This window comes from Astyanax mexicanus, chromosome 8 (assembly GCF_023375975.1).
Source record: "Astyanax mexicanus isolate ESR-SI-001 chromosome 8, AstMex3_surface, whole genome shotgun sequence".
NCBI lineage: Eukaryota > Metazoa > Chordata > Actinopteri > Characiformes > Acestrorhamphidae > Astyanax > Astyanax mexicanus.
Genome location: NC_064415.1, coordinates 13,248,453 through 13,272,210, shown reverse-complemented (window position 1 = coordinate 13,272,210; position 23,758 = coordinate 13,248,453). Strand labels below are relative to the sequence as shown.

At 36.5% G+C, this 23,758-nt stretch overlaps 1 protein-coding gene across 1 annotated transcript in view; it reads left to right on the top strand.

The window, feature by feature from the left end:
* The first annotated feature begins 18,901 nt into the window (after window positions 1-18,901).
* Window positions 18,902-23,758, top strand: part of kcnj10a (potassium inwardly rectifying channel subfamily J member 10a) — a 33,982-nt gene continuing 29,125 nt past the window's right edge. The window contains exon 1 of the mRNA XM_007236099.4: window positions 18,902-19,396. The gene's annotated coding sequence lies outside the window, so the exon portion shown is untranslated. The remainder of the gene's footprint in view (window positions 19,397-23,758) is intronic.

Genomic DNA, 23,758 nt, shown 5'->3' with positions numbered 1-23,758 from the left:
GTACATGAATCTGATCTAAAACTCCATTAGATGTACCAAATCAAACAGATAAGACAAAAATATTAAACTTATTATTTATTTTTGAGGAAAACCCAATCTGTTGTAACCTTCTTGTTCTGGAACAACAAATATTTCCAGTAACTCATTGATATTTCTAAACATTGATCAACGTCTGTGAAAAATATTCCAAAATTCTACTCAGTGATAAAACTCTTGCATCTGGAAAGAAATGGAGGCTTTCTCGGATCTTAGTGGAAACGTGCGTCTAAAGTGTAATTATGGTGGGTAGCAGTGGAAAAATAACTCAAATAACTTGAAACTCAGAGTTGTGGAACCGGACTGGACTAACTTTACCACAGGGTCACAGACGTTCTCTGAGAAAAATACGTACATGGCCATTCTAGACACAAAAAAAAATTAAAATCACAGAGGAGCCACTCATAGAAGAGGAAATTACCCCGGGACCCCCTGAGAAACTAGTCCCATCCAGAGAGTGCTAAAGAGAGATTTTAGAACTTTTTTTATTCTTCAATCATTTTTTGGTAGAAGCACTTGTATGCCTAGGGTCATTGTCTTAATGCATGACCCTTGATTTTTTCTCTATTTGTACACAATCTGTCTAAAACCCTATATATATATATATATACATAGTACAATTAGCAGTGCTGGATCAACACCTAAAGAGTTAACTTTAACACTCCTTTGGAGCATATGTGGTCCCACTCGACAGAGAGTAAAAAATACACTGATAGCAGTATTAAATGTTTAGTGTTATTATGACACTGTGCAGTGTACTATTTACTTATGCTAGTGTTGTTCATTAGTGTTAAAGCGACACCTAAAGTGTTAATTTTACACCGTTTGGAGTATGTACACAGCAAAACAGCAAGTGTTAAATTAACTCCAACAGAGTTAATTTTAACTCTTTTTCAGGAGTTAAATCAACACTTTCAAAATAGTTAAACATTTAACACCTTGCCAGAGTTTATTTTTAACTCACATTTGAATTTATTTAACTTCCTAAATTGTTACACTAACACTGGAAAGACTTTTAAATGAGAAAAAGATTAGTAAATAAATGAGTTTTTATTATTTAATTATTTTTCAGGACAGGTTAGCATGTAATTTTCCATTGTATTTCTTAGTGCATTACCAACACTTTATCACAATTTACTGTACAAAGGGTGGTAACTTGCTCTTATAGCCTACAATATACTGGCTAGACAAACAACCATTAAACAAAATATAACACAATACCCAATGGAAGGTAGCCTTGGTGCGCAAGATTTCACACTGATGGTAAGTTAGGATCTGAGGGACACACCCATTATGCAAATAACACTGAAACATTCAACTCTGTCAAATAACACCAACACTGAACACCATTTAACGCTGAAAGAGTTAAAATTACACTTTGAGAGTGAAAATCAACTCTCAGCTTTAAGTTTAACTCTGAAATTTCAACTCTCCTGTTTTTGCTTTGTAGATATATAATATTGGATGATCACATTATCTTTCTAGAATTTTTCTGATAACAGGCCGTTGAAAGTCTGAGCTGCTGAATCTCAGGGCACTGGCCTCTTTACAGAGATTATGTAACTGTGAACCAGCAGTCCAGATATTGGACAGCCAAAGAGCTACTAAACACTGCTGAGACACTGTAGTGTTTGCATTTATACAACCATTAGAAAAAACTTTTACTCATTATATTTATTTTAATTTAATGCAAATAAAATGCTGCTTACCTTCACATCTTATTACCTGACTTGTATTTTATCCATCTATCCATCTATCCTATGTTAAACATCATCAGAAGCGGCTATCTGGGATGGAACATCCAACAGTGGAAAGAGTAGTGTGGTCAAATAAGTCCTGATTCCAGATCTTTTTTTGGAAAACTATGTAAAGATAAAAACAGGAAATAAGCAGGAGATGCATGCAATCCTCAACTGTTTTCCACAGAGAATGTGTGGAGAACATTGAAACTAAAAATGAGAAAAGAGCACATCTTAGGAACATCTGAAACACTTAATTCCTTGGAATTCTTAGTGTCAAAATGTCTTTTAGTATTATGAGAAGGAGTGGCAATGTCACAAAATTGATAAAAGCTTCACCATCCCAACTTTTGTTTCATAAAGAAAGGACTGTGAATTGGCAAATAGCTTTTTTTAACCATACCTACACTTATTTAAACCTATAAAAAGCTCATGAAATCAGGTAAAGCAAACTAGCAACCTGTCACCTAATTGGACCATTGGATCACTTGTGTTGCTAGATGGTAAGTAGTTTAAGCTTCAGTTTTTTCTCAGGTCTGAATTTTTGAAGTGACTGCCCCTCCCACAGCCTGGCCGAATCCACATTAGCTTACCCATGTGACAATCCATCTGCACAAAGGTGAGAGGTGGGGCGAGAGGAGCGACACATTGCTGTCTCGTCTGCCACGGACCTATTGAATGCTGACAATGCGCCAGAAGCTACCAGTTGCTGTCTCTTTACATAACCCTCCCCCTCATCAGTAAAATGAGAAAAGACAGAGCGACTGAAAGACAAAAAGATGAGAAAGCAGAGGCAGATGTAGAGATAAGGATGATTGCCCAGGTTGGAGATAATCTAAGAAGACACAGAATTACACCAGAAATGTCAGCTGATAATACATAAAAACACGCTGCTTATCAGTAAAGCATGTTACATTACAGTATATCTTCCCTTACAACTTAAAAAATACTGGTTGTGCAATAATTCTGGCCATGCATTACCATGTGGGTGAGGAAGGTCAGTGACCTGCACAGTTTGGTGATGCCCCTGCTTAAATACATCTCACAAATATAGAAATAAATTATTCTAGGCTTAATTCTGGTCCAAATGCTTGGCTCAAAATGCTCAGGGTGCCAACACCCCGGCTGCTGAGTATAATACATATAATATAACAATAGGCCTGAGCTGCATGTGTCAACCACTATACTCAATTCATCATCCATCCTCTACACTATCCACCAGTGGAAAGTGGCCACAATAGGACCTAAAAGATGTTATTTGGTTGGTTAAACCTTTGAAATAACTTTACTGTCTTTCCAGTGGTGGAATCAAGAATGCTGGCTTTACCTGCATCCCAGTTCAGGATCTGCATCCGTCAGAGATTACATTTACAGCTGGAAAGAGTTAGGCTATAAGCTCATTTTAGGCGCTATGACTCCAGAAACCTACAGTTAATATAATTTTCATCAAAGTGACAAACCAGCTACAAAAGCCAAATAAATATTGTGGGCTGTAAGACTCACTCATCTCCTTCTTAAGCAATATACAAAGTAGCCTTCAAAATTTTACACAGCTGTGATGAGGATGCAACTCTGATGAACTTATCCTGTGCAACACTTGGTCTTCTGTTTGTGCGGCAGTCCTGATGAGAGCCAGTTTCATCATCATGTTTTTGATGGTCTTTTCAAAGTTCTTGAAGTTTTTTCCAGATTAAATGACCTTCATTTAAAGTATTTTTTCTGTACTTAGTTGAGTAGTTGTTGCCATAATATGGATTAGAACATTACTCAAATAGTGCTATTATTCGCTGTATACCTGTAACGCTAACCTCTTCAGAACTTCACAACTGATGCTCTCAAATTCAAGTAATTAACTCTTTACAAGTTCAGCACAGCTGTTACCTGAAAGCCTGAAACTGACTGAGAAAATCCAGCCAAGATGTACAAAACTCCTCTAAACATGAGGAGCTTCTTTGTTGTTTAGTAAACAATTCCATAGGTTTTTCTTCATAGTTGACGACTTTAGTATTAATCTACAAAGCAGAACATGAATTTTAGGGTGTGTCTAAACTTTTAACTGGTATACTGGATATGTATTTTTTTTATATTTCTCTTTGTAGTTCATGTAATGACACACAAGAACATTTGCAAAATACATAGAAATTGCATTTTCCTTTGGATTTGTGTTGTGAAGTAATTTGAATGGAGATTTATCTAGTGTGAGAAAAAGACTTTTCTTATAAAAGCATTATAAATAGTGAAGTTAAACCGAAGCACAAGATTTATGTTAAAAAGTCAGTCTAAAATCAATATAGAATATAAAAATAAAAAATCAGATAGAACAAGCACATTTACACTTAATTGCTAATTTGTCAAACACCAGTTACAGATTTTTCAATAATGAATTTGTGAGAAACTATCAATATTCTAAGGATAAACAATAGCAAATGTTTAGATATGTTCAATCAGAAATGTGGGCCATGGCCTGAATACTAGTCAGTCAACACACTAAACGAGTCAAGAAGAAGTATGACAGACGAAGAAAAGCAAAGAGAGGCAGATGGAGGGAGACAGAAGGGGAGGAAACATTTTTTAGTAAGTTCTGATGATTGGTGAGTGAAGTGGGCGGCTCGGGGGAAGGCTGTGATTATGGCATCTGTACCTTGGAGAAGAAAATCTCTTCTAGACCAAAAGTTAACGACACTACGCCTCCGTCTGCAGGGTTAACAAATAACTCACTCTCAAACGCCTCTTTCACAACAACTAGTTTCATCCTGCCCCATAGGAGAACATTGATTTAACAGCTGTCACACATTCCTGTCAAGGCTTCAGTGTTTTGACCTGCTGCAATGTTACGCAAGTCATTTTTCATAGCTGCACTATATAGGGTTGCACCTGTTCATTTATTGTTTCTTCTGAATCAAAGGTTTAAAGAAGAGTTTATCCTGCTTTTTAGTAACTGTCTCCAAGAGTGTAGGAGCGGGTTTGATATTAGCATATTAACATTTGCTAATATGAGCCCACCCTATAGTGTCCTAACATTTGTGGAATTATTTTTAATCACAAATAAATCCTTTTTTTCTGTATTCTGTTTATTATTAGTTACATCCAAGTAAAGGTGACTTTACAATCTAAACAATGTTACTCCACCTTACATTTACTGTTGTTAGAAAACATTATGAATTATATACATATGAAAAAAACTGATCAGTTATCACCTAATATTTGAAATAATATAACAGATTTTTATTATTATTATTATTATTATTATACATTTTCTTCACTCTTTTTTTTTTAACTTAGTAATGTAGGGTCCTGTTCTTTTAATTGTTTCTACTGAGAGCACTTCTTACGATGGTGTCCTTTTCTGAAAAAGAATGTAACTTTACGTTTCATAGAGATTTTTGGCAGAAATTAATATAAACGTCAGACGTCGGTTTTAGGGCAGTGATCAGGATTAAGAAACTGCTTTAAATTACCGACATAAAGTATTGTAGTAAATTCTGGCTATCCTCTACATCCAGCTTATAGGAAACTAGTTAGCTAAATTAATTTTTGTTCATTATAGCTCACAGTAAGTCCTGCAATCCTAAATTAATAAACAGGTAAAGTTTGAAAATGAAATAGTGATTAGCTGATCAGGTACAGGGCAAGTTGAACATTATATATATATTATATAATAATATAATTATATATATATATAATTATAATTATTATATAATTATATATATTATATATAATTATATCTCACAGCAAGGGAGAGGCTCCCCCCACCAGCACACTGACTCTCCTCTGCACGCCGCAAAACCAGCAAGCTGATTGGCTGTTTCTACTGAGAGGCGGAACTTTCTCCCTAAACCGGCTCTGTGATTGGCGCTAAGAGATTTCCCATTTACACAGCACTAAAAGTACAGCTGAGCTGGGAGTAACAATATCATTTTTGGGGGGGACAAATCCAGCTGTCTATGCAGCTGTTCTCATATTCCTTCTGTTCCTACGCCAATGTCTGTCTCTAAAGCATTGTGAGGTCAGTATATTGGTTTACAAGCAGCCCAGCTCATCCCCAACTCCCAAACTCACCCCAAAAGTACTGTATGGAGAAACAACCATCGTTCCATAGAACTCAGCTCCACTGCTCCACAGCTCAGTGCACTCAGTGAGCTTAATCCAAATACTGATAACCTTATCCTGCACAACAGAGGTAACTCTTGCTCTTCATTTCCTGATGAGAGCCAGTTTCATCATATTAGGAAGTGAAACATAATAACAAGTACAAACGTTTGTCGAATAGCCCACCTTCCTTCACCCTCAGCTTTTTAAAATACAGCACTTTTAGCCGATGCTCCCAACAGGCTTACAATGCTAGTTGAATGCTACTTCGTGCCAATGAAGTGTGGAGCTACTTTAAGCTTGTTAATGGTATATAGAGATTTAATAGGTAAATAGAGGTAAATAGAGATTTTTTTTTTGCATGGGCAATGCAATGCCCCTCTCACGAGCATTGTACACCTGTTAAAAATAGTTTATTTTCCTTTTATTATTTTGTTTTAGGGAGCAGAAGCAAAAGTGGGAAATGTATAAAAAAGTAAATGGGAATGGCAATGTTGCATAATATGCATTGTTTTTTTTTACTGTGTTGTTAACGATATTAAAGGATAGAATCACTAAGAAAACATATCTGGGCCATGTTCATAGTAAGAGCTATTGATTACTGTTTTTTTATATTTATAGAGTTTTTAACTTACATTTTCTTTTAAAAGCAGTGTTTTCAGATTTGTTCCATGGTTATTATATATTATGATCTTTATAAAATCAGCAATAATGAACAATTCGTAAATCCTGAATGCTTTGTTCATTTGTAAATCCATAAAATGATCAATTTTTTTAAGAAAATCGAATAGTTATCAATCAAACAATTAATATACATACCCAGGAAACACCCCTGGAAATATATTCTTATTTGTTTAATGCTTTGTTCACTAAATAACATTTTTCTCCATAGATAATTGACTTTAGTATTAATCTACAATTCAGAAAATATCAAAATAATAAATAAACACTGAACTTAATTAGTTTAGTGTCCAAACTTTTGACTAGGATTGCCCTTTAAAATGCTCTAGACACTAGTTGTAAACCTTGAGGGACTCCTAATCAGATAGCAGTCACTTTCCATTATAGTAAATTTAACACACACACACACACACACACACACACACACAAAAAAAGGTGTGAGACTGATTTATGTGTGAGCGTCTTCCTTGCCAAGTGCAGCACACGAGACCTGCTGGTGATGATTAAGGCTGCAGTGTGTGAGGCGGTGTGGACCTCGTGGAATTGAAAATTAGATGAGCTATATGGAGAAACATGCTGTCTCACATTAGTGAAACAAGCTGTTGCAGTATGTTTGCACGTGGAAGAGATAGAGGTGATCAAGATGAAAGAGAGTGAAAAGATAGAAAAGAGTCTAACAAAGTCTAACATAAAGCTCTTGGTGTCAAAGCGTCATAATCAGCAGCTGCAGACAAAACACTCTGGACTCTCTATATCCTGGAACTTTATACTGAATGGGCTTTAGGTGCTTTATCAGCAGTTACACACATTTGATATAAATTGCATTAGGCATTAATGTTGTATACACTGAGGAAATGTAAATACATACTGTAAGCAAAAGCAGAGACTTATTAAAAGTGTTAGATAAAGAATACATTTTACAAGGCAGAGAACCTAGTTGTCCTTGTTCTACTGAACTTTCAAGTCTTCTTCAAAAAGAGTGTCTATCAAAATGCTAATGTTTGGTGCAGGCACAGTACCAGTCAAAAGTTTGGACACACACAGCAAAAAGGCAAGTGTTAAATCAACTCCACAGAGTTGATTTTAACTCTTTTTTTCAGGGTTTATATAGGTCCACACACTTTGGAGTTAAATCAACACGAAAAGAAGATTAATATGACTTTTTATTATTTATTTTATTATTCAGGACAGGTTAGCGTGTAATTTTTCATTGTATTTCTTAGTGCATTACCAACACTTTATCACAATTTACTGTACAAAGGGTGGTAACTTGCTCTTATAGCCTACAATATATTGACTAGACAAACAACCATTAAACAAAATATAACACAATACCCAATGGAAGGTAGCCCTGGTGCGCAAGATTTCACACTGATGGTAAGTTAGGATCTGGGGGACACACCCATTATGCAAATAACGTGTTTAACTGGGTGGAGTTTAATTAAATCTCTGTGGAGTTGGCGAGTATTTATTGAGATTTGTGGGATTAATACAAAAACATTCAACTCTGTCAAATAACTCCAACACTGAACACCATTTAACACTGAAAGAGTTAAAATGACACTTTGAGTCAAAATATGCTGTATTTTAGATTATTCAAAGCAGGCACATGACAGATTTGCACATTTTTGGCATTCTCCTAATCAGCTTCATGAGGGAGAGTCACCTGGAATGGTTTTCCAACAGTCTTGAAGGAGTTCCTGGAGGTGCTCTACAAGAGTTGGCAGCTTTGCCTGATTCTGCAGTCCTGCTCATCCCAAACCATCTCAATTAGGTTTAGATCAGTTGACTGTGGAGGCCAGGTCATCTGGCACGGAATTTAGGAAAAAATCTACACTGATAGGTGTGGTGGTCTGGAAGTGAGGTGTGTTCAGGTACATTTCTGGCGTGTTTCTATTTAAGTGGCTGACTGAAATAAACCTAGACAACAGCAGTAAATCATCAGATTCCATTCTTTTACGTGTGCCCAGCACACTGTGTACATCCCTGCTCGTTAAACACACACACACACACACACACACACACGGACGCACTGCAGAGCGCAAACCTGACGTTTAACTCAACAATAAACAGAATAAAGAATAAAATACCATTGCTGTTCCTTTAAATGAGCTGCTGGTGTATCTTCACAACGTGAACGCGCAGGTCAGTATCCTCTGCTGAGACACACAAAGCACAACGCTTTTAAGATACGAACCCGCCAATGTCAGAGCTCACCTGCCCCTTAAAGGGAATGGCAACTGGCACACTGTTTATTTCATGTTACACCCAAAACACACCCATGATTAATTAAGAGAATTAGTACACGCGTTTTGAGAAGTGTAATATTGTTTTTTGTGCCTGAAAGTATGAAAGAAACACCAACATGTCCTAAATCCAGCTGTGCAATCCGTAATTGACTGGCGTGCTATAGATCACTTAAATAAGGCCCATGGTGTTTGGAACCAAAAAATTCAAATTTGGCCTCATCAGACCAAAGGACAGATTTCCACTGGTCTAATGTCCAGTCCTTGTGTTTTTTGACCCCAGCCATTCTCTTCTTCTTCATCATCCTTAGAAGTGTATCCCTTGCACCTTCTCTTTTTGATTGCTTCTTGTGAACTTGTTATAAAGAGTTTTTTTTTTTTTCTTAACGTTAGTGTCTTAAGTATCCAAGAAATCTTCTGGAACATTTCTGTGAGGATCTTTTTGCATTCAGTGTCGATGGCATTAGTGAGAACAGAACATTGCATAATCACCACCCACCCCACCCCAATATTAGGCAAATCCCTAGTGAATAAAAATACAGATCAACATGATTTAACACAAATTTTCCCAGTTTTTTTAAACTTAATCAATTTTTACTTTGTTCTTGGCTTGAGTCACAAGATGTGACGTGTGAGTAATGTGAACAGCATTAGTATTAGAACATGTGACAAATGGATGGAATGATCACGTTTTTAGGCCTGGCAGTGCAGGATAAATACCAGCACTGATAATGTGGGTTCCTTCTAGACCACACACTGCACAGTGTAGCGTTCCACCTCATTACACCCACCTGATTCAGCTTACTAGCTAAATTCTTTCATTAAGTGAACTTGGAGTGTTAGAAGACAAAAATTCCAAGATCTGCACCAGATTTGTTGCCTAAAGGGAAGTTAAAAGGCTCAACACAATATAAAAAATATGAGGAGGCGAATTCTGGGAGAAATTAGCATGAAGGACTAGATTTAGGAGTGATAAATGTACCTTTTAATCCATTAGCCTCTTGCACCAAATGTATTAAGTGTTAGCTCCTAACACAACAACAGGACAATGGAACAAAAGCTTTAATGTCCACAAGGTGGTGCTGTTGAGGTTACCAGTGTGAATCTTGCATTTATAAGCGCTCACAGTGAGATTAGATTTTTATTCTTAGTGTACACACTACCTATGTCCTAATGTTTTGTGGAAACCCTATATAATAAATGCAGGATTCGGCTACATCAAATTGCACACCCACAGCTTCCCTAGCTAGCCCCTGTAGAAAAGTACTGCCGATAGAATAGGACTCTCTGAAGCAGATAAGTATGAACCCACTGTCACCATGTCTAATTCCAGACTTTGGGAAAAAGAGCGCTATAAGTACAATGGAACTGTGTTCATTGGAATGATGGAACTCCGTACAATACTTTTAGGAGGGATGAGTTGGGATATAAGGATGATGAGATGGGATGGTGATTATTCAACAGCCTGACCTCACAAAGGCTGGAATAGCTAAATGCAATCAAATCCTCACAGCAATGTTCAAAATTAAGCAGAAAGCCTTTCCTAGAGACAGTGAACTCAAACTAAAGCAGGATAAACTGTACTTTAATACCCTTGATGTTGGAGGAAACGCTAAATAATCAGTGTTTTAATACTAGTATTAATACAATATGGTGTAGATCATATTAGGACTATTATAACTAATTAACATTTTTAAGAAAAATAAAAGTAAAAAAGAGAAAAGCGTTGAATCCATGAAATACCACACTGAAACTAATTAAGCACAAACTGTATGAATGTCTAACAAAATGTTTTCTGTTGATCCCTTTTTAGGATCAGTGCTTCCCCCAAGTGGAGAGACCCTGTCAGTGAAGTCTTACTTCCACACCTTGCCAGTTATAAAAGCCCTGTTCCTAATGACAGCCTTTTTTACATACTGAAAAGAGGAAGAGAATTGAACACTTGGGACTGGACTAAACTGAGTAACTGTAGGGAATTCTTACATTGACTCAGTTTCATTAATAAATATGGTTACGCTCTATATTAGACTCTATAACCACATTCATAACATATTATAATGCATTCATAAGGCATTATAAACATGGCTGTAAATATTTATAAAAATGCATAACCCATTATAGCCATGTTTATTAAGCATTATAACTTGTGATCATAATACATTATAAGCAGTGTTTATAATATATATGTTAAAATAATATATACTCTATCGTTAATAATATAGTCCCACAGTGAAAGTCTGGCACTTTACTTAGAGTGCACAAAGACCTTTTATAATACCTGATAATTGACAATAACTAATATTATATTCAAGACAAGGTTAATTAATGAGCATATAAAAAATATATATTTATAAGATTACTGAGGGTGTGTTTATAAGTTGGAAGCTTTTTTAGTCATAATAGAGTCTGCAAGCTGGGACTGAGGTTCTTGCTATTAAAGCTATTAATGATTTATAATCACAGTTCATGATGCATAATAAACATGGCTATGATGAATTATAATTTTTTATAAATATTTATAGCCATGTTTATAATGCCTTATGAATGCATTATAATGTGTTATTAGTATGTTTATAGAGTCTTATATAGCTGACATTCATAGAAAGTGTTACCATAAATATAACAAACATATTTGTATTTGGTCTCATCCAGAGCTCTAGTCATATTTAGGGCTTTTTGACACTAACTCTTTTTCCTGAACCAGGTGCGCTTTCTCTGCGGATTCATTATGCAAGATCAAGTGTAAAAGGTGCTTTCAAGCCTAGGAGTGGTCTAGAGTACTGATCCTGGGTCTGCGCTAGGTGTGAAAGCAATCCGAGCCTGGGATCATGTGGGAGTTCATTTTGTACTGTGATACTTTAACTTATCGTGATATTTCCCTTTCCATTAGTTTACAATACTCAAAACCTAAAAAATCCACACTTTAATAGGACAGTGTGGATTTGAGTCCAACCAATGTCTATACTCCGGCCTGATCAGCTCCAAGATTTCCCAGACAAATCTTGACTTTATTTCTATAAAACAAATTAGAATAGAACCACATTTTCCCCTGGTGTTTTTCCCCCAATTTAGCTGAGCCAGTTAGTCCACCCGCTCACTATAACTCCCCCTTTTACTTACAAAGCTCCCAACACTAAGAGGGTAAGGCCGGGCACTTGGCTCCTCTGATACTTGTGTAGTCTGCCACTAGCTCTTCTAAAGCTGCTGCCAATGCAGCCAACGTGCTGCCTAGTAATGCCAACGTTCTCTTCTAATGCCCGGCTGCTGATGTTGTAGCAGCATGACCAAGGATTTAAAGTCTTTGTTCCTCAGGCCATGGTGTCAGCAAGTTAGTCTACTGAGCTACTCAAAGATCAAATGGATTCATTAAATTCAATTAAAGTTTAATATGTACTCCAAAAAGGGGATGAACTTTACTCAAAGGGAAAAAAACACAAAACTAACAAAATGTTGCTTAAAATGTATTGAGTAGATTCTATTAATTACTTTTTCCAGTTTATATTTGGGTAAAATTTGGGAAATTAGCTTCTGCATGTGGTAGATTTGTGTGTTTTTGCCTGGTGTTTAATTTATGTAATGGCTGGACAGGGCTAAGACTAGCACAGAGCACAGAGAGTATTTAAAATGATCAGGGTCAACACCGGTAAACAGCAGCAAGAGGGAATAAGCATACTACATATGAGAATCAGTCCAAGGGTTATACACAACAAGGCAATATCATAAGAAAGGCAAAAATCAGGGTCGCTAAATACAAAACAAGATCAAAAACGAGAGAGCTAACACAGGCAATGGGATAAATGCTTTTTGCATGGGAAATCCCATAAAAAACTCAGAAAGGAGTAATTGAAGTAAGGGTGTATACATTGTTTGTGTAACAGGTGAAATCAATATTCAGGTGATTGGCTTCCTAGTTGTGCCGTGTGCAGTTTTATGTGATCATGAGCAGGAGTGATGTCAGTATGTGGTGCATTCTGGGTATTGTAGTCATTGTAGTGTAAGAGGCGTGACACTGGTTTTTCTCTTTCAAATGTTAGTTTTATGTACAAGCTGTTTTCATAGGGCATCCCAATATGCATTGCAATCTATAGTTTTACAAAAATACAATAATTGGTTGTTGTGTATGCTGCATATACTGATCTAATGTGATGAGTTTAATGATTTCTTGTGTTTCTATTCAGTTTAGTTTTGGTAGTTACTTCAATAAAGAACAAACACTTGTTCCTTCTGTTCTAATCTGGGTTTAGGCAGCTCTACTTATGTCTGAGCACAAGATGTGTCCACCTGTAGACCCTCAACACAAAACCATTGAGGGTTCCGCAGCAAAGGCTCTATAAAGCCCTGCTTATAGTGCAGGAAGGACGAAGTCTGGGTGAATGGGAGGTGTGTGGACTGAAAAGGAATAGCACAGCACAGACAATAGTGAACTGCAGGCTTTGGCATAATTAGTAGTCTGATTACAGCAATAAAGCAGGGCTGTCTCAGACGCTCATTGAAGTCGAGCCGCATGAATCTTGGGCGAGGTGCTCCCTGAGACAGAAAGTGGGCACCGGCGTGAGAGAGTGCCCGCCAAAACACATTCACTTGCACACACACACACACACACACACAAACTCACCATCTGTTCGGAGGACATTTATCTGCCTTGGTCAGCAGAAAATAAATGTCTTGAGGGTCTTTTTATGTCTTTCATTCACACACAGCCTGAGGAGAATCCTGAATGAAAGTTCCCCTGTGTGTGTGTGTGTGTGTGAGAGAGAGAGAGTGGGTTGTTAAAGGAGAGTATTAATCCAGAACATCCTCAAATTTAAGAGGAAGTCCCCTTAAGTTTAAGAGAGAGATACACATTACATTAAAAGCGAATAGAAAAAAAAGACTACCCAACGGAAACACAAACACTGTGCAGATCCTAAAAAAAAGGTCAACAAAGAGAGGGAAGGAGAGAGGGAAATGGGGAAGACCTCTTCCAACAGAGTTACGTCAAGCCAAGTGTCACTCTGACCTGCTTTTCTCTCCTTTACTTTGATTCTCACTCCTCCTTTTATCCCCTCACTCCTCTGAACACTCCTTTCATCCCTGCCTGCTAAAGCCAGCTCTCCATCCCCTCTCTTCATTCCCACATCCTCTGCTGTCAGCCCCAAAGTTCTTAAAGTTCACCACCGGGAGCTCTTTTGTGTCTCCAGCATCAAACTCAGCTTAATCACGTTTCTCTTTCTGTCTGTAAGGCCAAACTTCTGGCCCTGTCCCAAACTTCACACTTGCAGTCTGTGGCTTTGCGTAAATGTTACAAGATCTGTTAACAATGAGAATACTGAGCTGTGAAGTGTTGCAGGTGTTGTATCAACTGATTCTTCCTGTAAACATGTAAAGGGTGTACTAATACTTGGCAATCCATGCCTTGTATGTTTTGTCCGTTACCTTGCAAAGCACGGCTCGTTTGACTAGTGTGATCACACTAAACCGTGCCCTGTCCTGCTTGAAGTAGTGGGCAAGAGCACGGTTCACTTGGACTCGAGCACGGTATGCATGCAGTGTGAATGCTATCATGCCTAAGCACGGAACAAGATAATGTCAGCGATGCTTCTTTCCTGAAAACAAACATGGCGGCGTTGTACCGAATACAGTACCCCCGCACCCCCCAGAAAAAGCACCCCCTCTCGATTTGATTTGCTTTTTCATTACTGTCTCAGTGTTGCTTGATTAAGGGTTGTTTTTTTATAGCATTTAGCAGATTTTTATATGTGTGCTTTGTGATCCAAATACAAAATATAACATTTGACTAGACTAGAGATACATCTAAGGCTAGATACTGAAGAAAGCCAGTACTGAAATCTAGAAGCAAAATATGCACATTATTTATTTTACAACTACACTTATATAGTGCCTTCCTGCCACTCTAAGATGTTTACAATTACATTTCACACACATTCAATAAACACAGGTGAGAAACGGCAGCCAGTCGCACACAGCGTACTCTCAACCGAAAACAACCATCCACCTGGAGGACTGCATCGGGCACTGATGGGCTGACCCAGCACAGAGTGCCAATCCATATCTGGGCATACATTCACACACACTCATACATCAGTATTCAATATTTCTGGGCAATTTAGAATATCCATTTATCTGATCTCCAGATAAATGGACTGCGGGAGGAAACCGAAGTCTCCGGAGGAACCCATGCAGACAAAGAAACTGCACCCACAAAGGGACTTGAACCCAGGACCCCAGCAGATGAGTTGCTCAATTAAGTTCTCTTGTTAAAAATGGCATTCAATCAACATTTAATATCCCCCAAAGTACACTATCTGTACTGGAAAACACCCTACACATCTACACCCTGTACCTTTTCACTGTACATCCTGTACATTTGCACCCCTGGGCACTACACTACACACCTAACTTAAATACAATACTTGCACAGGTTTATGTTTAATATTGTCATATCTGCTGTTACCTCCAGTAATTAATTTATTCTTTTAATGCACTACCTCATATCTACGACTGATTACTTCCACACTTTCTATATTTTTTTGTATTTATATATTTATGTATATATTTTTATATATATCTCAGTTTAGAATTTTATAGTTTAGAGTTATAGTTTTATCCCTCAATGTGCTCTCATATTGTACTACACTTATTATCACTTATTAACACTTATCTATCTATCTAAATGTTAGTGGACACCTCCTCTAATAAACACATTCAGCAACTTTAAGGCAGACCCATTGCTGCGGACACAGATGTAACTGTACAAGTGTCAGAGTGTTATTGTTGTTTGTGTTAAAATGTCTCCTGAATGTGTGAGTCACGTGTGGAGCAGTACTGTAACTGTTGCTGAGTCAGTGTGTGTGTTCTCAGCTTTTCTAACAGCTTTTTAAAGAGAGGAATTTGGTGCACACTGAGCCTCGAGTCAAGGGGCAGATGTTCCCCTTGTGATGACACAATCCTTACAGAATAAGGTCAGGCCTCATACACTAACATTAACGGCTTAGTAAAAGGGAAATCCCTCAAACCTTTTACATATAAGCTTTACTTGTGATCAGGACTAAGGCACGATCTTAAGTGTGATCTTGTGTGAAGTTCTTTGCTCTAGAGTGGGTCTAAAAGTCAGCAGTGTGCATCTAATTCTGTGCATATTTTGTGTTCTCCTATCTTTAAATTACCTGATTCAGCACAAAGGGATCATTTACTTGATTCAGGTGTGCTAGATGATAGTTTTTAAAATAATAATAATAAAAATAAAAAGTACAATCAGAATCAAAAAAGGAATATTTTCTTTATTTTCTTTGATCAAAAGTAAGTTGGATAATACTACTAGATTTATGATAGAAATTTTGTTGGTAAAAGGTAAAAAAAAAAACTAAAAAGATCAAACTTATGTTTCTTCACTTTTTAAAATAGAAATAATTTTCTATTTTCAAACTTACCCTCATTACCCCCAAATTTAACCGATACACATTAAACTGAGCCTATTCCCCTCTGGATAAAATAATTGTCCCAAAAGTTGAGTGAAATGATCATCATCTATTGCTCTGTTCTTTCAGGAGAGTTAGTTTGGAAGCTATCAGGTAACTAGCTATGAATATGAGAACATCTCTCAGCTCCAAAATAAGATTCAGCTTCAGCAGATTTAACATTTACCAATGAACAGTGGAAAAATCTTTCAGGTGAGTGAGCAGGGAACTTGAGGATGTAGTTAGCATAATTAAACATTAGCTGTGGTTAGCTTGTTGGCTAACATCATAAACCTTGAGATAGAGTTCTGGTTAAATATAACAAAAGATAGTTAATGTGTTGAAACTAACCTGAGAAAATTTATGGCAGCTGTTTAATTGTTTTGTCCTCCTAAAGGTGAATACACATAAATGTACATAATTAAATACACTGCACACATATGGTTAAGATATGGCTGTATGTAGCTAAAAGTATATATACAGTATTTCTACTATTACGACTTCTGAAGCAATCATATTAAATGTTGAACATATACATGTATATTATAAAGAGGTTATTTACAAACAATAGATAAAGTATTTGGCATAGGCCCCATCATCGACCCAGGTCTTGATATGCCTAGACTCAGCAGATCCTGTTATACATGGAAGACAGAGAGGAGCCAGCCCACTGGGCATCTAAACAGGACCAACCTGAAATGTGTTTGATTCTTTTTTCCATTTTTTCTAGTTTTTTATTTCTGCACCTCACAACCAGAATCAGGAATATTTTCTTGTAATTAAAATAAGTTTGATTACACCATAACATGTAGGTTACAAGATGTCTCATAAAAGATGAGACAGTGATTGGACTAGGGTCTGTGTAATGTGTATAAGTTACAGTTTTGACTGTTTGAGGCTGAATTTAAAAATAAAAAATTAGGTGTAAAACTCTTTAAAACGAATGATTTACATTTAAAAACATGAACATAAATATAAATAATATATTTTGATCCAATAACTTTTTAGCGTTTTATTCCTGCCCTGCACAATCAGAGTCAGAATCAAAAATAAAAAAGAAATATCTTGTAACAAAGGTTGGATTATACTATCAGATTTATGTTAAATAAATGTTAAAACCTAGAGGTTTTGGGAAGGAGGTAAGGAGAATGAGCCATCAGCGATTAAAAGTGTACACACTGACTTTGGAAAAAAAATCACACCCCACGCTCATATATATATATATATATATATTTTTTTTTTTATTTAACCATTAATTTAACCAGACAAGTCATTAAGAACATATTCTTATATACAACTTATTTACAGCCTGGCAAGTAGCAGAAGCTACCTGAGAGAAGGGTACATCAAAAGAGGTGAGGATTAAAAGACAGAGAAAGAGAAAGAGGAAAAGAAAAAAAAACTCAGTTAATAGCAAAACAGTTGCAGGTATCAGTAAATATATTCCTAATGTGTTTTTTTTAAACTAATCAATTGAAATCAATGTCTCTAATTGTAATGTTTTCTGGATGTCTTCCAGTCTTTAGCAGCAGATGCTTGAAAGGATAAGGAGCAGAGAGCGGGGTGGGTTTTGGGGATTTTTTGTTGAATTAATGTAGACGACCTGGTGTGTTATACTTGGGTGTCCAAACTACGGCCCGGGGGCCATTTGCAGCCTGTTTCCTGTTTTGGAGCGGCCCGCGAGGTATTTTAGAATGAAAGTTCAGAAAAACGGGCCAAAGAGTCTAAAAGCAGAGAGGGTGCACAGTTGTAGCGCAGAAAATGGGCCAAAGAGTCTAAAAGCAGAGAGGGTGCGCATTTCTAGTGCAAAAAAACGAGCCAAAAGTCTAAAAGCAGAGTGCTGAGTTGTAGCGCAGAAAAAGGGCAAAAGAGTCTAAAAGTTGCCGTAATTAAGGAGTTTTATATTAAGAGACATCATGAAATGAAACATCAATTTGAAAAATCTTAGTTTACACAACACTGTCAAAGATAAAGATAGTAAGTCAAGTAAAATGGTGTGTAAACGAAAGTAATCAGGAAAATGTATTATTTAAAGTGGTATATTTCATTATTTGTTTTATTACAGAGTCTTTGGCCCGTGACTTCAAATATATTTCTCCTTCTGGCCCCCAACAAAAAAAGTTTGGACACCCCTGGTCTAACCAGATACTGAGATATTTAGATTTTACTACCTGCTCAAAGATGGCCCCTTCCCTGGTAGCGAACACATATCCCACAAGTCAGTGCGGTGTTCATTAGCTTCCATGGGTCAGTAACAAGTATTGTTTCCCAAGACATTTGGCCTGTCAGTGTATATAGTCATGAGCGAAGGTTTGGGCACTCCTGGGCAAATTACACACAAAATAAAACAGAAATCACATGTTTCAGCCCTCAGTTTGATTGCTTAAATTTGACATTTTCAAACAAATGGCACTTTTTTATTGATGTATTTATTTATTCATTTATTTATCATTATGAAATGCTTTGGAATTCTACATCAGAGTGATTCACAGTGTGGCATTTCAGCTTGTGTCTACATTTACATGGAAAGTTTACAAATTGGCAGCCCTAACAACGACTCCATTTACACACACACACAGTGAGAGAGAGAGAGAAAGAAAGAGAGAGAGAGAGAGAGAGAGAGCTGGGGGAGGAGAAGAGAATCCATGAATTAAGAGGTACTGAGGCGGAGAAACAGAGAGCTGGACACTTATTTACATCTGCCATGAAAGACAGAGCTGAGGACAGAGGAGCAGGACTGCTCTCAAACTTACTGAAAACTTCCACCACCTGAGGAGAGAGAGAGAGAGAGAGAGAGAGAGAGAAAAAGAGAGAGAGAACTGCTCTCATCCTTACATAATAACCCATCAGAGCGAGACTGGTACTGACACTCTGCTCACACTTCTGTAAAGTTAGTCTGAAACTCTTTGGGGGGCTGAACTTTTTCCCTGCTTTCCTGCTTTTCGATAAGAAACAATGTACAGAGTGGTGCTCAGAGCTGAGCGGAGAGACTGTAGCCCCCCGCGGACATGAGGACAGGGTCCCAGCTCGCTGATCGGACACTCTTCTCGGCCTGACTTCTCCTCTATGCTTCCCCAGCTTCACTGCTCGGAGTAGAAGTCGAAAAATCACGCTCTCAAACAAGCCACACTGAAGTCCTGATCAGAAGGTAAGTAAGAAATTAAGCAGAGCATATTTATGCAATTTTATTATTTACACAACTGGTTCTAAATGAACTTTTATCCAAGTTGTAAACAGTTTTTTTTTTTATGCAGTACACTGTATGACCAGAGGAGCATGTGCTGAAATGTCACAGAACGAGACAGTAAAACTGCTTACATGATGTATTTTTGTAAATAATGCATAATAAAAATAATGCATTATAAAATAAACAGTAACAATAAGCAGCACTAATGAGGATAATTAGCAGTAAACACTATTTGGACTGTGAGCCCCAATGGAGGCCTTCAGTGGAGATATCTGATACTGATAGACAGATAGATATCTGATGCTGAATGATAGATTGATAGATGTCTGAAACTGATAGATAGATGTCTGATACTGATACGGATACAGATAGATATTTGATACCAATTGATAAATGTATATATTGCACTATCCAATGAAAAACAAGTGTCTTCAAAACAGGAAAGAGATAAAGCCTTCTTAACTTTCAATGCAAGTCAGTGTAAAAACGGTTTATTTTGGAGAATTTCTATTAATAAATACATCAAGAAATTTTAACACAGTACGAGGGACAGTTGGTTTGTTGAAATGATGTAGTAATCGAAAAATCAACAAAAATTGAGATTTTTTTTATTATACAGGGATGATTTTAGTAAATAAATAGATTGATGTCTTTTAATGATAGATATGTAGATATATAGATATCTACTAATGGACAGACATCTAAAACTTACAGACAGATATCTGATATCATTATATAGTTATCAGATACTCATAGATGTATGTCTGACAATGACTAAAATATGTCTGATAGATAGATAGATAGATAGATAGATAGATAGATAGATAGATAGATAGATAGATAGATAGATAGATAGATAGATAGACAGATAGATAGATAGATCATAAATTAAAGTATTCAAATTTGATATTCAACTAGCGTTCTAATAATGAACGTGAACTGTGTTTTCGTACTATAATACCTGTAAGAATGATAATAGATCATGAAGATAGTTTTTGTGATATATTGGGAGAGAGCTCGTCCACTGCTGGTCAGCGTTTCTCTCGTTGGTTGTTTTGAAAGCTGCTTTTCAGAAGCCCCCGCCAAAACAGTCCCGCCATCACTACATCTTACAATTACTCTACTATCATCCAATCAAACAGCCAGACTGGGACTGTGGAAACATGTGTGACTTTTACTATTTTAATATTTTACTTTTACTTTTACTATTTTTATATATTTTTATTGTAAATATCACTAATCAAGCAGCTAAGCTATTGCTATATATACTGCTTTTCTGTAACCAGCATGCCAGTATAATTTAATACGTATAACCCTAATGACTGGGATTATATGCTGCACACCGTTAAACAGCTCCAGTTGGCTTGTTACAGTTTTCTCTCACATTTCTGAATGAATAATGAAAATATCTTCTTCTATAACTGCAATGTGATCATGTAAAGGCTATTAACTAGTGCTATTTATGTCTTATATTTACCTCTTGCTCAGATGGATTTGTACTTTGTAGATTTGTTTGGAGTTTAATTTCTTTTTTGTTCTTGTAATGCTAATCTAAGTTAATTTGGAGTATCAACACCCCTTCCCTTGAATGAAGTGACAGCATTTAACTTGTCCAATGGCGTGAAGCCTCTGTGAAGGGTAGTCCAATGAGAGTAAACACATAGAGGAGAAATAGCCAATAAGATCACATCTAAGTCACAACACACTTTGCTGGTGTTTGCTGTTGCTAAACTTTTCCAAAGTAATGTACTGTAGTAATGTAGATTGTGTTTATGGAGCAGATGGTAATAATAATTACATTTACTGAGTACCATGTACTTTTGCACTTTTTTGCACTTTTTCTGGGCTTTTTTTGGCCTCACGTTAGACGTTAACATTTAGTTCCTATTTAATATAAAAATGCATTTTAGAAACAGCACCTGTTCTAATAAATATCTTTTAATAATAATAACTTTTTAAGTTTTAATTTTTGTTCAAAAGATATAAACTAGTAAAGTGCACTTCCCATGCTGAAAGATAATTTGAATTAAATGGACAAAGGTATTAAAACCATTGTTGATTAATTGTTACTTTCTATTTCATGGGTATTAAAAAAGAGTTTATCTTGCTTTTGTTGGAGTAGCTGTTTCTCCTGAGACTATTGCTGTTGAAGATTTGATTTGCAGTCATTGTCAAACCCATTCAATAGTGCTGAATGGAGCACCATCATTCCAGAGAGCACAGTTCCACTGCTCCACATCTTAAGACTGGGGACTTTATACTCCACTAACCCAGATCTGACATTAGGCATGGTTCTAGTAGATTAATGTCTCTTTGCTCCAGACAGTCCTATTCTATTGGCATTTCTTCTCTACAGGGACTAGACAAGCTGTGTGTGTGTGTGCATTTGCACATATGTGTCAGCAATAGTTGCAAATTAAAGTAGCTGAATGCATTTATTAGAAAATGTCTCAACAAACATGTTTCTCCACAAACAAGTTTCAGTGCAATTCTATAGGTTACAGTGTAGTTTAATTCAATAGTTTAGTGCACTGGGTAAAGTCATATAAAAAGGATTTGGATGACAGTATAGAACACATATAAATAAAATAGTCATTCAGGTTTGATGGAATATGGTGAATTGTAGAGAAACAAATGAACTTTCATTTCTTTACAAAATGACTATATAATAAAAATGAACAGCCAAAACATGCTTTATAATTATAAAAGTTTTGTTCTGTATGTGGCGGAGATGGCAAAATTATGGTAAATCTGCACAGAACTGACTTAATACATAATTCTTCTTAGATGTGCTTCTTAAAAAAAGTTAAGATAATTATAATTCCTTTAAAAATGGTTGAAATTCTTGAAATTCCACATAAGAACATTTCTAATAACACTAGGCAGTTTAAAAATATGTTTTTTTTAACTTCACAATATCCTTAGACTTCTAGATCTTGTTTACAGAAAATGTTTGAAAAATGTTGAAACAAGTTTGATTCTGTTTTTTTCTCTGTTTTGGTTCACATTGCCCAGTTGTCACATCATTTGTCATGAACTATAAATATTCACTATAAAAAACTGTTACAAATAGCGTAAATATGAAAAGAGTGAGTGTCTTAAGAACATATATAGCATATAATTCTTGATTATTACCATATTATTATTATTTTAATATTAATGTTAATATTTATATTATTTATATTATTTTAGAACTTCCAAATAGTTTCTAAAGAATTATATCTAAAAGCAGTTGTAGGAATTTGTTTGTGTTGATCATAAGATCTGTCTTTTTTTGTGACTTTAGACAGTGGTTCATATCTCTACCAGTATGAGCAATTCTAATTTGGCAAAACTGAACTTTTCACACAAAACCACTCAGATTGACTCTCACTGATATTTCTGTCTCCAGAAATACAGAATTCTTCAGTAGCTTCTTCATTAGCACTGACGTACAGGCCTTTAGCTTTACAGAGACAGTGTCGGATACAGCAGGTGACAAACTAACAAAAAAGAGTAAAATGGTTTAAAAAAAAGTTTAAAATTCTTCAAATTACAAACATTTTACATTTAAACAACAAGTCTATCAGGTTAGTTTCCTTTAAATCTGCTGAAGTTTTTTATGTGTCTGTTCTCTGAGAAAGAGGAGGAGGAGTCGAGGTTGTGTAAAGGTTATGAGGAGGTTTAGCGGAGGTTGTGTGGAGGTTGATGAAGGGTTTTTGTCGGGGTCGGCAGGAATGAGAAGAGTGCTGGAATGCACAACTGTAGAATACTGATGAGTGTGTTTTGCTACTGATCCGTTTTCAATCCATCTCTCCACATCCTCTCTCTTCCTCACGCTCTCTTCCCCTCTCTCTCTCTCTCTCTCTCTTTCTCTCTCTCTCTCTCTCTCTCTCTCTCTCCCTCTCTCTCGCTCACACACAGTGTCGTATTTTTCAATGGTGGCTTTTGTCCCTTTCATCTCCTCTCTAAACAAAGGATTCTTGTGCATACAGGACAGAGCGAGGGATGGAGAGAGGGGTCGAGGGAGGAGAGAAAGTGAGAGGAAGAGAAAAGAGAGAGAGTTTGTGGACGAATGCAGTTTGTAAACCTTAACACAAAAGCTCCAGCTTCCACCTCTTACGAGCTGTTGTTAACATGTCACCTAGCGTGTGAATGTACTACTGTATGTGCTACAATGTGTGTGTGTATGAGTGAATGTTTGGTATATATGGTTTATGGGGACAATATATGAGAAAAAACACTGCACTATAAGGACACTCAATTAACATGTACATTTGCCTTTTGAAAAGTCTGTGGTTGCAGTTGATTAAAGCTGATGTCCGTATGGTTTGGGATTTAGGG